This window comes from Grampus griseus (assembly GCF_964374135.1).
Source record: "Grampus griseus genome assembly, chromosome: 10".
Classification (NCBI taxonomy): domain Eukaryota; kingdom Metazoa; phylum Chordata; class Mammalia; order Artiodactyla; family Delphinidae; genus Grampus; species Grampus griseus.
Window position 1 is genome coordinate 1,341,530 of NC_139004.1, and position 12,970 is coordinate 1,354,499.

General features: G+C 38.1%; 1 protein-coding gene across 1 annotated transcript in view; it reads right to left on the reverse strand.

Annotated features, from left to right (window-relative positions):
* GMDS (GDP-mannose 4,6-dehydratase) overlaps window positions 1-12,970 on the reverse strand; it is a 481,487-nt gene that overhangs the window by 313,299 nt on the left and 155,218 nt on the right. The window lies entirely within an intron of this gene.

Below are 12,970 nucleotides of genomic sequence, written 5' to 3' on the forward strand. Positions count from 1 at the left end.
TCCCTTTTCTCCACACCCTCTCCAGCATTTGTTGTTTGTAGATTTTCTGATGATGCCCATTCTAACTGGTGTGAGGTGATACCTCATTGTAGTCTTGATTTGCATTTCTCTAATAATTAGTGATGTTGAGCAGCTTTTCATGTGCTTCTTGGCCATCTGTATATCTTCTTTGGAGAAATGTCTATTTAAGTCTTCTGCCCATTTTTGGATTGGGTTGTTTGTTTCTTTAATATTGAGCTGCATGAGCTGTTTATATATTTTGGAGATTAATCCTTAGTCCGTTGATTCGTTTGCAAATATTTTCTCCCATTCTGAGGGTTGTCTTTTCATCTTGTTTATGGTTTCCTTTGCTGTGCAAAAGCTTTGAAGTTTCATTAGGTCCCATTTGTTTATTTTTGTTTTTATTTCCATTACTCTAGGAGGTGGATCAAAAAAGATCTTGCTGTGATCTATGTCAAAGAGTGTTCTGCCTAGGTTTTCCTCTAAGAGTTTTATAATGTCCGGTCTTACATTTAGGTCTCGAATCCATTTTGAGTTTATTTTTGTGTATGGTGTTAGGGAGTGTTCCAATTTCATTCTTTTACATATAGCTGTCCAGTTTTCGCAGCACCACTTACTGAAGAGACTGTCTTTTCTCCATTGTATATCTTTGCCTCCTCTGTCATAGTTTAGTTGACCATAGGTGCATAGGTTTATCTCTGGGCTTTCTATCTTGTTCCATTGATCTATGTTTCTGTTTTTGTGCCAGTACCATATTGTCTTGATTACTGTAGCTTTGTAGTATAGTCTGAAGTCAGGGAGTCTGATTCCTCCAGCTCGTTTTTTTTCCCCTCAAGACTGCTTTGGCTATTCGGGGTCTTTTGTGTCTCCATACAAATTTTAAGATGATTTGTTCTAGTTCCGTAAGAAATGCCAGTGGTAGTTTGATAGGGATTGCATTGAATCTGTAGATTGCTTTGGGTAGTATAGTCATTTTCACAATATTGATTCTTCCAATCCAAGAACATGGTATATCTCTCCATCTGCTGGTATCATCTTTAATTTGTTTCATCAGTGTCTTATAGTTTTCTGCACACAGGTCTTTTGTCTCCCTAGGTAGGTTTTTTCCTAGGTATTTTATTCTTTTTGTTGCAATGGTAAATGGGAGTGTTTCCCTAATTTCTCTTTCAGATTTGTCATCATTAGTGTATAGGAATGCAAGAGGTTTCTGTGCATTAATTTTGTATCCTGCAACTTTACCAAATTCATTGATTAGCCCTAGTAGTTTTCTGGTGGCATTTTTAGGATTCTCTATGTATAGGGTCATGTCATCTGCAAACAGTGACCGTTTTACTTCTTCTTTTCCAATTTGTATTCCTTTTATTTCTTTTTCTTCTCTGATTGCCGTGGCTAGGACTTCCAAAACTATGTTGAATAATAGTGTTGAGAGTGGACATCCTTGTCTCGTTGCTGATCTTAGAGGAAATGCTTTCAGTTTTTCACCATTGAGAATGATGTTTGCTGTGGGTTTGTCGTATATGGTCTTTATTATGTTGAGGTAGGTTCCCTCTATGCCCACTTTCTGGAGAGTTTTTATCATAAATGGGTATTGAATTTTGTCAAAAGCTTTTTCTGCATGTATTGAGATGATCATATGGTTTTTCTTCTTCAATTTGTTAATATGGTGTATCACATTGATTGATTTGCATACATTGAAGAATCCTTGCAGAGACCAGGTTTTTAAAAGGCAGGGAACCTGTTCCACGAACGCGTTAGGTCTGAGCCCAGGGAAACCTTTCAGCCACGTCTGTATCATTCGTTTTAAACAGAACTCCCAGAGCCTGTTACGTTGACAGCTAAGAGAGCTCATTAATCACCTAAAAGCTGGGGTATGGGTAAACATACAAGTTGAATAATAGATGGCATTTTTCCCCCCTCAGGTGTCTGGTTTTCCACCTTTAACTTTTTTATAGAATTTGTTTTTAAAAAACTATTTCATTCTGTTTTCCATAGTGATTTTAACATCATCTCTGCTACAAAAACCTGCAGCTCTAGAAAATATATCATGGATATATATACATATATACACATATATATATCAGATATATAGATATCTAGGTAGATGATAGATAGATAGATAATCATGGAGGCATATAAATACAGAACATCACAATTTAACACAAGAAGTTAATCAACAGACTCCAAGGACAAATAAGATACAGGAAAAAGTCTGTGTTACCTCAGTGGGGTTTTCAAAATGTCCTGAATGATTTTGAGAAACATACTGAAGGTATATTCATTCTATTAAGAGATGAGGTGAAGGTAAATATATGTATTAATCAAGGCCTGCAGTAGAAGAAAATCATGAGCAGGACATTTCAAATCGGAATAATTACTGGCCCACATCCAAGTAAGTGACATCACACAGACATCAAATAGAAAGATGGGTGTCTGCCACTGAGTATGGGAAGTTTTGTCTCTTGAAGTAACAACATGACAAAAGTTATTTTTCTATCTTTCATATTTCAAGAAAAGGAGACAACTCACAACTATGGAAGGTTCAGGGGAATTTTTGGCTCTAATTTTCCAAAAGGATTTTGAATTTTTGTCTTCTTGAAAAAAGAATAATCAATGAAGGAAATAGGCCCCATAATGGGGCAGAAAGGCAGAAGAAAAAGAAACTCTACCCAAAGCCTCTCCTCTTTTAGTAGAAGTGTCAACTCTGAACCAAGTAAAGGGACCCTAAAGAAAGAAAGAAAGCAGTGGAGAGAAGAAAGGTAGGAGAGGAGGGAAAAACCAAAAATATAATAAAAGGGATTTTATAAGAACCATAAATTAAGCCTGAAAGCCTTGGATTTTATTCAAAGGACACTGAAGTTCTTGTAAAAGGCACTGACACATTCAAAGGAGCAGACGCAGGTCAACATGGGATAAAGCAGTTCTAAGAGAAGGAGAAATCCAGCAGTGAAAATTCAATCTGTACCAAAAAGTCAAAGATGAAAAAGATGAAAACTGTTGAAGAAAAGATACTACAAATGGAAAGAGAAAATAAATATTAAAATATGATCAAAGTTACTAATCTCAATTAGGAATAGAAAATGAAGAAAGCTGTCTTCATATCTTAATCAGCAAAATTCCACAAAGAATCAAAAAATATGTTATGCTACTCATCAAAAGACATCATTTAAGATGAACACAGACTCAATGGCCAAAGGAAAAATATTAAATGGTCTAATATACATGTAGTTAAAATACAGGCAAATATCTCTAGATACGATAGCTGAAATCATCATAATTTAATGAAGAACCATAATTTGAACCCTTCAGATCCAAGAAACCTGATGAACCCCAAGAAGGATAAACACTTACAAAACCACAAGACTTAGGACACACTATAATGAAATTACTGTAAACTAGTGATACAGAGAAAATGTTAAAAGTAGAAGAAAAAAGATCTACCAGGAAACAAAGACAAAAATGACTGGAGATTACTTGTCAGACGATATAAAACAGAGTACAAAGGAAGGAAGATTTTAAAAGGGTTGAAAGTTACTGGAATTCTATGCCCAATAAAAGTAACTGTCAAAAAAGAAGGTGGAATAAAGCATTTGTTTCAGAAAAAACAGTAGCTGAGAAAATTTATTGAGAGCAGACAGGTACTTCATAAAATGTAACTGGAAGTTCTTCAAGTTGAACAAAAACTATATCAAATGGAAATTTGCGTCTATGCAAAGAAGTGAAGAATGTCAAAAATAATAAAGATACGGGTAAATAAGACTTTTTTACTCTTTTAAAAATTTCTTTAAAGTTGTTTAAACCAAAAATAACAATATATTGTAAAGTTAAAAAGATATGTCAAAAGAAAATCTATGAAAATAACTACAGCACAAAAACCAGAATGAGAAAATGGAAGTACACTGTTGTCAGCTTCTTACATTACATGGGAAGTGGTCTAATACTACCTAAGTGTACAGGTAGAGAATGCTAAGAAAAAAGCACTAGAGCACTCACTAAAAAATTTAAACAGGGCTTCCCTGGTGGCGCAGTGGTTGAGAGTCCGCCTGCCGATGCAGGCGACAGGGGTTCGTGCCCTGGTCTGGGAAGAGACCACATGCCGCGGACCGGCTGGGCCCGTGAGCCATGGCCGCTGAGCCTGCGCGTCCAGAGCCTGTGCTCTGCAATGGCAGTGAGAGGCCCACGTACCGCAAAAAAAAAAAAGAAAAAAAAATTTAAACAAAGATGTACAGTACAGACAAATATGATGGAAAGTTGATTGTTTAAATGTTTTAAGATGCCCAATTCAACCCAAATAAAGCAAAAAAAGATAAGGCCAAGAACAGGTGACAAATAAAAAACAAAAGATTAAACTATAGCACTCACACCTCACCATAAAGATATACAGATGGCAAATAAGCACATGAAAAGATGCTCCACATGTTATCAAGGAAATGCAAATTACAAGGAGATACCGCCACGGGCCTATAGAATGACCCAAACTACAACACTGACAACACCAAATGCTGGTGAAGATGTGAAGTGACTGGAATTCTCATTCACTGCTGGTGGTGTAGTAATATCAGAGATAAAATACAGAGTACTAAGCAGCAAGACTTAGAAACTAAACTAATAGAGAAATTTTAATTTTTAATAATTTCTCAGTTCTACTCTTTAAATTAGGTTTGCTGGAATGCTTCCAATATTTTAAAATTTATTTTTAGGGAGGCAGAGTTTTAGCTTAACTTCATAAAAACATTAAAATAACTATAGATAACATTTTGCAATGCCTTAATAATCATGAGAAAATACTACAATGAACTCAGATGTATACATTTTTTTAAAAATCAAAATCATCAGAGAACCCCATAACGGGAAACACTTAAAAAAACTGAAATTCAATGAGAGGAATCACTAATACTTAATGTAAGTGAGGAAGAGCAACTGTTTTAATAGCTACAATAAATGCCTAAAAAGAAAATGTGCACAATTAGGATGATAACAGAACTACCTGAAAATAACACATCTACTTGCATAGGAAGACATCTGCTTAAACCACAAACAGATTCATCTTCCTTAAATCAGAGACGGAATGTTACTTTAAAAAATGTAAAGCTTGAAACTGTGCTTATCTACAATGCATATCTGGAAAAATAAAACAAATGTAGAAGGTTCTTAAAAATCATTTTCCTCTGAATGTCTTCAGCTCCTGTGCCCCCAGTTGAGACGGTCGGTCTTGTGCTTCCTCTCTGGCCTGCCGTCGCTGGTGCATTTGGCTTTAATCAGGTGCAGGGCAGGAACTCCACACCCTGCTGCCTCTCTCTGATTAGGAGGGGTCAAATTCTACAAACTGGCGGCTTCTGCTTTTAGTGACTCTATTTGATGAATCATTTGCTTTTAAGTATTTGAAAAGGGCATCAGTGAAGCAGTAGCCCCCCCTTGTTGCTATTTTCTGGTCTATTTATAACCAAACACTCCAAGGAGCCCAATGCTCACCCTATTTACCTACTAAACCTAGAATTTAGGAAGAAGAACGGATAAACTGCCTAATATTGAAATAACAGTAGTGATCAAAGCTGAGGTGCTTGTTGTAGAGGTCTTAGGACCATAGAAATATTAAATTAGCACACTAAGAGGCGTGCTTAGTGTGCCCTTTTCTAACAACCAAGACAGATAAAGTGAGCACTTAAAGGCTGAGCACAGAAACTCAAGGATTCAATCTCTAGAAACAGTAAATACAGAATTAAAAGACATAAAAAGAGAAAAAGAGCCAAAAATTCATATAATAAGCAAAATATTTATGACTCAGCCTCCAGATCTTGTCTGAATGGATTCCTAAAGCTCTCGTCCAGGTATAGGATGTTCCAGGTACTAGCATCTTAGAGTGGCAGGGCTTAGCGGTCACATCCACTGACGACCAAGTTCCAAACAAGCTCCCATCCCACACACGCATGGCGACAGCTCCCCACCAGGCCACGCACGCACAGCCCGCTCTCTCCAGCGCCAGCCAGCCTGCAAGGTGACACTAAGGACACATGTACCCCCAGCGGGGAAGGTGGCAAGGAGCCAGGCTTCCTCAGCTGTACTGCTTTGATTCCGAGGTTACTACAAAAGGGCAGAGTCTCATTAACACTCAGCCAATTGTCTCTCAACGTCATTAAAATGCTAACGCAGCAGTCCCGACATCAAATGGCCTTGGTGTTATCCTGTGAAGCCAAAGGATGAGAAAAGCTGGACTTGAGGACCAAGGAATGCTTTCCACTGAAACCTGAGTTTCATATCTATTTTAAGACCGACAGGCTCCCTACATCTAGCAAGGCAACAGAGCATGGAATAGCACATACGACACACGTGAGTTACACCAAAACCAGGAAGATGTAGTGCCAAAGAGATGGGGAACAGGGTGCAAAGAAACCAGAGTGGAGCAAAAACCTTTTTTAATTTCTTGGGGTGAGGCGGGGGTCTGAAGAAGAACAGAACCAGCAGACCGAGCTGGAGTACGAAGGGAAAAGCTTCAGGGCATGAAGTGTAAATGGGTGGATGTTTGACACGTGCATAGAAAGAGCAGCTCCTGATTGCTAACCGGCAGCAACTCATGTTCTGAAATCCAAGGGATGATTTGGTAGCATTCTTCTGGTATCTCTTTACATCTGTGAGGTTCGTGAGGTAAAAAGAAGTATGGTGAGGCTACACATTATTCAAAATACCACAGAGATTCCATCATTTTTTAAAGTTAAACTTTAAAAGGAGGGGGGAAATCACAAATGAAATCACTTGTTAAATCTTCTAGTAATTATGCAGATTACAAAAATGAAAATCACCACCCCATTTAACACAGTACGATACTGAGCTTCTTCGAAACACAGTGTGTGTTCTTATGTATATACCACAGGTGCACAGAACACTTTAGACTGCAATGTGCATCTCTGAATGTCACTGTCTATTTGACTATACGTGAGGACAGCACTCCTAGAAAAGACAAGGTTTTGCTTTACATATATGTAAGTAACTTGGAAATCAGTCAATTAGAGCATCCCAGGCAAACAATTTTGAAGCTTTAGAACACACTAAGAAAACCCCCCTAAAACTCTAATCAGCTTTCCTTCTGAAGAATAATAAAACTATTCAGTTACTTGTCTTTTAAGAAACTGGGTGTTCTCAACACATAATTAAGAATTTTTTAAATTATTTATAATTGACTTCTATAATTCATTTCCTTAAATACACAGATCCTGGGCCTCCTTAGCAAGCCATGTGAGGCAATATCGAGGTAGGTCCCAGAATCTAGGTGAATGACTGGCAAACTATTCCCAGAGGCGTTTCAGGCATTTTTCAGAGAGCCGACTTGGATTTCATTTTAAATTATTTTGAGAACTATACTCACGTAAATTACACTAACATTTCAAATAGTGGCAACTACCTCAATATGTATTCTATGCTGTCAAGTTAAACTCATTTTTATCTAGACTTTAGCATAAAGCTTCTCCTGTCATATTTACATGCACTTGAAACACTTTTAAGTGTGTCATTAATTAGGAAGGTTACAAGCTACAAAAGGACAGGACATATGTCGCTTCCTCATAATAATTATCTGTTGGGTGAACAAACTGTTCTGTGCTACAATTTTCGGAATTCAAAACATAAAAACTTGGTTGGGGGACTTCCCTGGTGGTCCAGAGGCAAAGAATCCGCCTTACAATGCAGGGAATGTGGGTTCGATCACTGGTCAGGGAACTAAGGTCCCACAGGCCGTGGGGCAACTAAGCCCGCGCGCCTCAACGAGAGAGCCCGTGTACCGCAAACTGCAGGGCCCACGTGCTCTGGAACCCATGCACCACAAGAAGCCCGAGCAGACCGCGCGCTGTAATGAAAAGATCCTGCATGCCTCAACAAGGATCCCGTGTGCCACAACTAAGGCCCAACACAGCCAAAAAAAAATAAGGTAAATAAATAAATAAAATATTTTTACAAAACAACTTGGTTGCAACTGGGAAACCTGAGGAGCGGGCCGCACAGACGTGAAGCCCCTCCCCAGGGAGCCTTCCACAGCCCGGGTCCCACAGACCCCCCACAGAAAGCAAGGATGCAATAGCCAGCAGAGTCTTCACTCCAAGAATGAAAAATAAGAGAATGTGAAAGACTCTAAAATAAGTGTATCTGAAATATTCAAAGAGATAAAAGAAGTAAAGCCACAAAGTAAGAAGAGGTGGATTTGAATAAAGCACTAAACAGAAGGTCCATACAGTTGGTTAAACGATAACAAAAGGCATCAATGGACAGGCTGAAGAGTACACGAAACTGTTCAAAAACCAGCCGAACTACCATTTAAGAATACAGGCAAAATTAAGATATTTTCAGACAAAGGTAGAGCGTTTGTAACTCACACACCTTCACTGAACACCGCTGAAGGACCTACCTAAACAAGAAGGAACTTAGACTCAAAGGGCAGGAGCATATGGAGGGGGTGAGAGTCAGTAAGTTAACGTAAACATACAGATAAGTCAAAACAATTACCAGCTACATTGAAAAAGAACAGAATAATAAAAATGACTAATTGGAAAGATATGCAAACAGGGTAGAATTAAATTACTGGACAGCAGTCCATGGCCCTGAGAAGCAGCAGATCAATTAGTGTTCTGAGTAGGCAGTGAGAATTAGGATTTGGATTCAGAGTTTATAAAGTATGTGTGTTAAAATTAAGCATAACAGCAAAAAGGATACAAATTGAAAGTATAACTTCTGAAGCAGTAGCTGAGGAAAAAGAAATTTTAAAAAAATCGAAGTAACCAAAGGCAAGAAAGAAGAAAAAAAGAGAGACAAAGAAAAAGTAGAAAACACACACTAATCAGATGGAAATAAGCACCTATATATCAGCTGTAAGAATAAATGTAAACACTTTAAATTCTCTATAAAAGGGATAAACAATATAACTGAAGTTACAAAAAAGGAATGCCTAATTCTCTTTTATAAGTATATACTAAAGCAAAAAGGACAATGAATGGTTGAAAATATAAGGAATAGAAAAAGAAATTCCAGGCAAGTACTTACAAAAAGAAAGCTGATTCAGTAATATGAATGCTATTTTGCTTTAAATCATAGCATTAACAAGAATAATGAGGCATACTACAGAAGGGTAAAACCTTCCCCCCCAAAGGTGTGATAATCATAAGCAAGGAAAAACAGATAAACCCACAATGACAGCGACAGATATTAATATTGATACTTTGTGGGACTGCATCTTCAATGTAATCATTCAGGAAAAAAAAAGACTAAAATAAATGAGCTTAACATTAAATGGAATAAGAAACAGAACAAAGTACCCGAAGAAAGCAGACAATACTAAAATTGAATTTTTTGTTTTTCTTTGGAAAAGAAATCTAATTTCTTTCCATTTGTATCCACATGTTGCTAAACCTATAAACTAAGGTCTAACATAAAAAGATACTGAAAGAATTCAAAACTTAAACGATTAGCTAAAATCTGATGAGGTGTGTGTGTGTGTGTGTGTGTGTGTGTGTGTGTGTGTGTGTGTGTGTGTGTGTGTGTGTGTGTGTGTGTGTGTGTGTGTGTGATAAATATTTAATAAATACCTACTAAATGGCCAGGATAAAAATGGCCATTTAGTGAGCTTAGAGCCTATTGATATAAATATTTACAATTCTTAATGTGGGCATGTGCACGTACACACACACACAAATGAAAATGTCTTTCCTTTTGAACTTGAAAAACTTTTCAAATCAAGCATTTGTTGACTTCATACATGCTGTTATTAGCCAAGTAAATTCAACTCACATGCTGCATGAATAAAGACTATGCCAGCTCAAAAGAAAGTACTTTCTACCTTGTAGCTTAATCTTTGGGTCTATAAATGAACGAATGATCATTCAGAATGAATGAGGATGCTCTTCACGTAGCTAGTTGCCAGGTCAAGATGTTCCCTGGAATTCTGAACACATGTTTCAAGCTGAAGTCAGTATTTGGAAAATGAAAACAAATGGGCAAGTTCTTTCTCAACGCTAACTAACCTACCTAGGAAATAATGCTTGCTTGACTGAATAATCAACTCCGTAAAGAAGATTCACTACTCACATGGTAACTTATCAAGTCTCCCTCACTCGGAGATGTTATTGTTTAAAAGAAAATAAAAAAGGTTTTTTGCTAGATGGCCCTTAGAGTTTTTGACATGACAAAACAACTTTTTAAATTAATTTTAAGATTGCTTAGCACATTTTGCTCACATGCACAAGTTTTACTGTTATATTTTTAATGTAAAAGTTTAACACTCAGAACAATCACTGTAGTTCAAGTAGCACCACTTGGCTGCCAAATAAAAACAGTGCTCCACAGGCAGAGGGCGGTCAAAGGGCCACCACCTGGTCCTGGGCCACAGACCCCCTGGGCTCTCTGGCCATGTGGTTGTCTTTATGTCAGGGTGCGGAAAACCTCCCAGCTTCTCTCAAGTCAAAGTCAGGAGGCTCCGCCCGGGCCCCCGCGCACACGCCTTCACTCCGTGGTCACCGGCTCCATTTGTCACCCTGCTGATCGCGGGCATGGCCTGTCCAGCCTGATGCAAACATCTTCTGTATGCAACGTGGGTTTAAGGAAGTGGCACACAGGACAATAAGGACTTTCCAAACACAAAGGCATGCAAAAAGACCTTTGCAATTTATACATGAAACATAAAAAGACTTAATATTAATACACAACCATTTTTCTTGGCAAATGAGAAAACGCTATTCAAAACCAGCATCAAAACCATCTGGAGTTGTCGTTTTTATTTTCTACATCACTGGCTACAGGTACAACCTTGTTGAGAAGGTCAGTTTTGTCCTTTGTATGATCTGCGCACGTTCTCAGCAGGACGTTTAATCTCGGCATTAACATTTCCTAAACTGCTCGCAACCGCTCTCAGGATTTCCTGGGAATTCTTCCCCAGAGCTGGTTTTGATGATGCCGATGGAGCCTGCAAAGGGGACTCACGGAGCCCGCTGCGGGTGGGTGAGGCGTGGACAACGGGCCCCCAGATCCACGGGGATGCTGGTGCGCAGCGACCAAGTCTAAAGTAACTACTCTACCAAATGAACGTTATAGCTTCGTTAGTTTACTCAGCGTTGCCTATGGAAGAGCTCTGTACTGATTCTGAGATGTTATCAAGAAACAGGAAATGAGTCAAAAATGTTTTTCCAAAGAAGGATATGGATCATATAAGAAATAAGACAATAATAAGGTCAAAGAAAAACAGGACGAAAATAAAAATCCCAGAAACTATGAAATACATATTAATATGCATATAAGCAAAAATATTATGGTAAACTAGGAGCTGAAACCAGAGAATGACAGTATCAAGCAAGAACATTTAGTCTAAAATGGCTTCAGGAAGACGCAGTCCCTCTCGGTCCTTTTGAAGCTGGGTGTTTTGACCTGACCCAGAGAAGAGCACGGCCACGGGCATGGCTGAGGCATGGGTGGCAAGTGTGGTCGAGAAGGCCACCCGGGACTGTCTGGGAGGACACAAAGGCGGCCAACACGAGAAGCGGAGCAGGCAGACGTCTCTGACACCCAGGGCCACCCCCTGTTCCCTTTCCTTTGATTTCCGGTTTGCTCAGAAGGGGGTTTCAGTGATTTTCCTTAAGGTGGGAGATTGAGAAAGGTGGTTTTTATTTGAATGTTATCAGATATGCAGACATAGAGGGGGGAATTCTTATAAGAAAAAATAAGTGCAGGAGAAAAGTGTTAGGGTCTGGAATAAGAACAGGAGTGATCAACATCGTGATAAGTATATTTCGCGTATTAGTAAGACCCAACAACAGAACTCACTGAAGTCTGCATAGCAAATAAGAGACAGGATTCTTCCAGAAACAATGTAAGGAAATCAGAGGACAGCAGACTACATTATAGTTATTGGACGAAAAGGTAAATGGCATGTCATAATACAGGCTTAACAAGAAGTCATAAATTTATGTTTCATAAAGTTTATGAAAAGTTCTTTTATTAAAAACAGATCATAAATGAAAAGTGAAAACATTAGGAAATTATGTGCATAATCAAATTGGCTTTCTATACTTTTGATACAATTAACACATTTATTACCACATCACAGTCCTTTCCTTCTGCACTGTTAGACTAAAAAAAATTATAGCGTCTATAGTTCTTTGAACAAAGGTTTAAAAAAACTTTAGAATAGTTAAAGGAAAACAAAAAATTCTTGGCAAAAGAACAGCCTTAAAGATAGCAACTATAAAAGGGTCTAATGAATGGTCTTATGTATAAAAAGCCCTCTCACCTATTTAATAAGCTCTGCTGTGGATCTCTATTTTAGCTCCCCTTAACAAATATCTTTTAGTGTAAAAAGAATACTTTCTTCAAGCAGAGTTTCATTCTGTTTAGTGTAACTAGTAAGGATAAGTTTGCTCAGCATGACATGCATATAAACACCCTTATGAGTGCGCAGACAAGAAGATAATTTAATTGAAGTTAAATATGTTTCAAGTTTCTCTCAGTGGAGAAAAGGTACACATATTTTTAAATCCTAAATCATTTACCCTCTGCAATTATCTCATCCCCCAGAACTCCAAAATCAATTTGACTGGACTTTCATTTCTGCTTTATAATAGGAAAAAATGACACATTTCCAAATTTAATTAACCAAAACAAAGATTCCTAGGACACCCCATGTAATTCTGAGTGGACTAAACAATACATCTTAGCTGCTCAGGACAAAAGGTCATTTGGAAGGGATGTGCCTTTAAGGGTTTACAAAGGCTTGGTCTTCAGTCCTGTAATAAAAGAGGAAGCACATCTCAGTAAAGGAAGGATGCCCACTTTAAATAAGGAAATGGGTTTGCAGGATGCACACAGGCTGCTTTCTATTAATGATAAGGACAGTCTACAGAAAGAGCTCAGCCTGCTGTAACTTTCATGTAGGACGCCTGCAGAGAACGCCTAACGTAAACAGAATGACAAGTAAAGTGTCCACTAGCCATTTTATTAAATGATT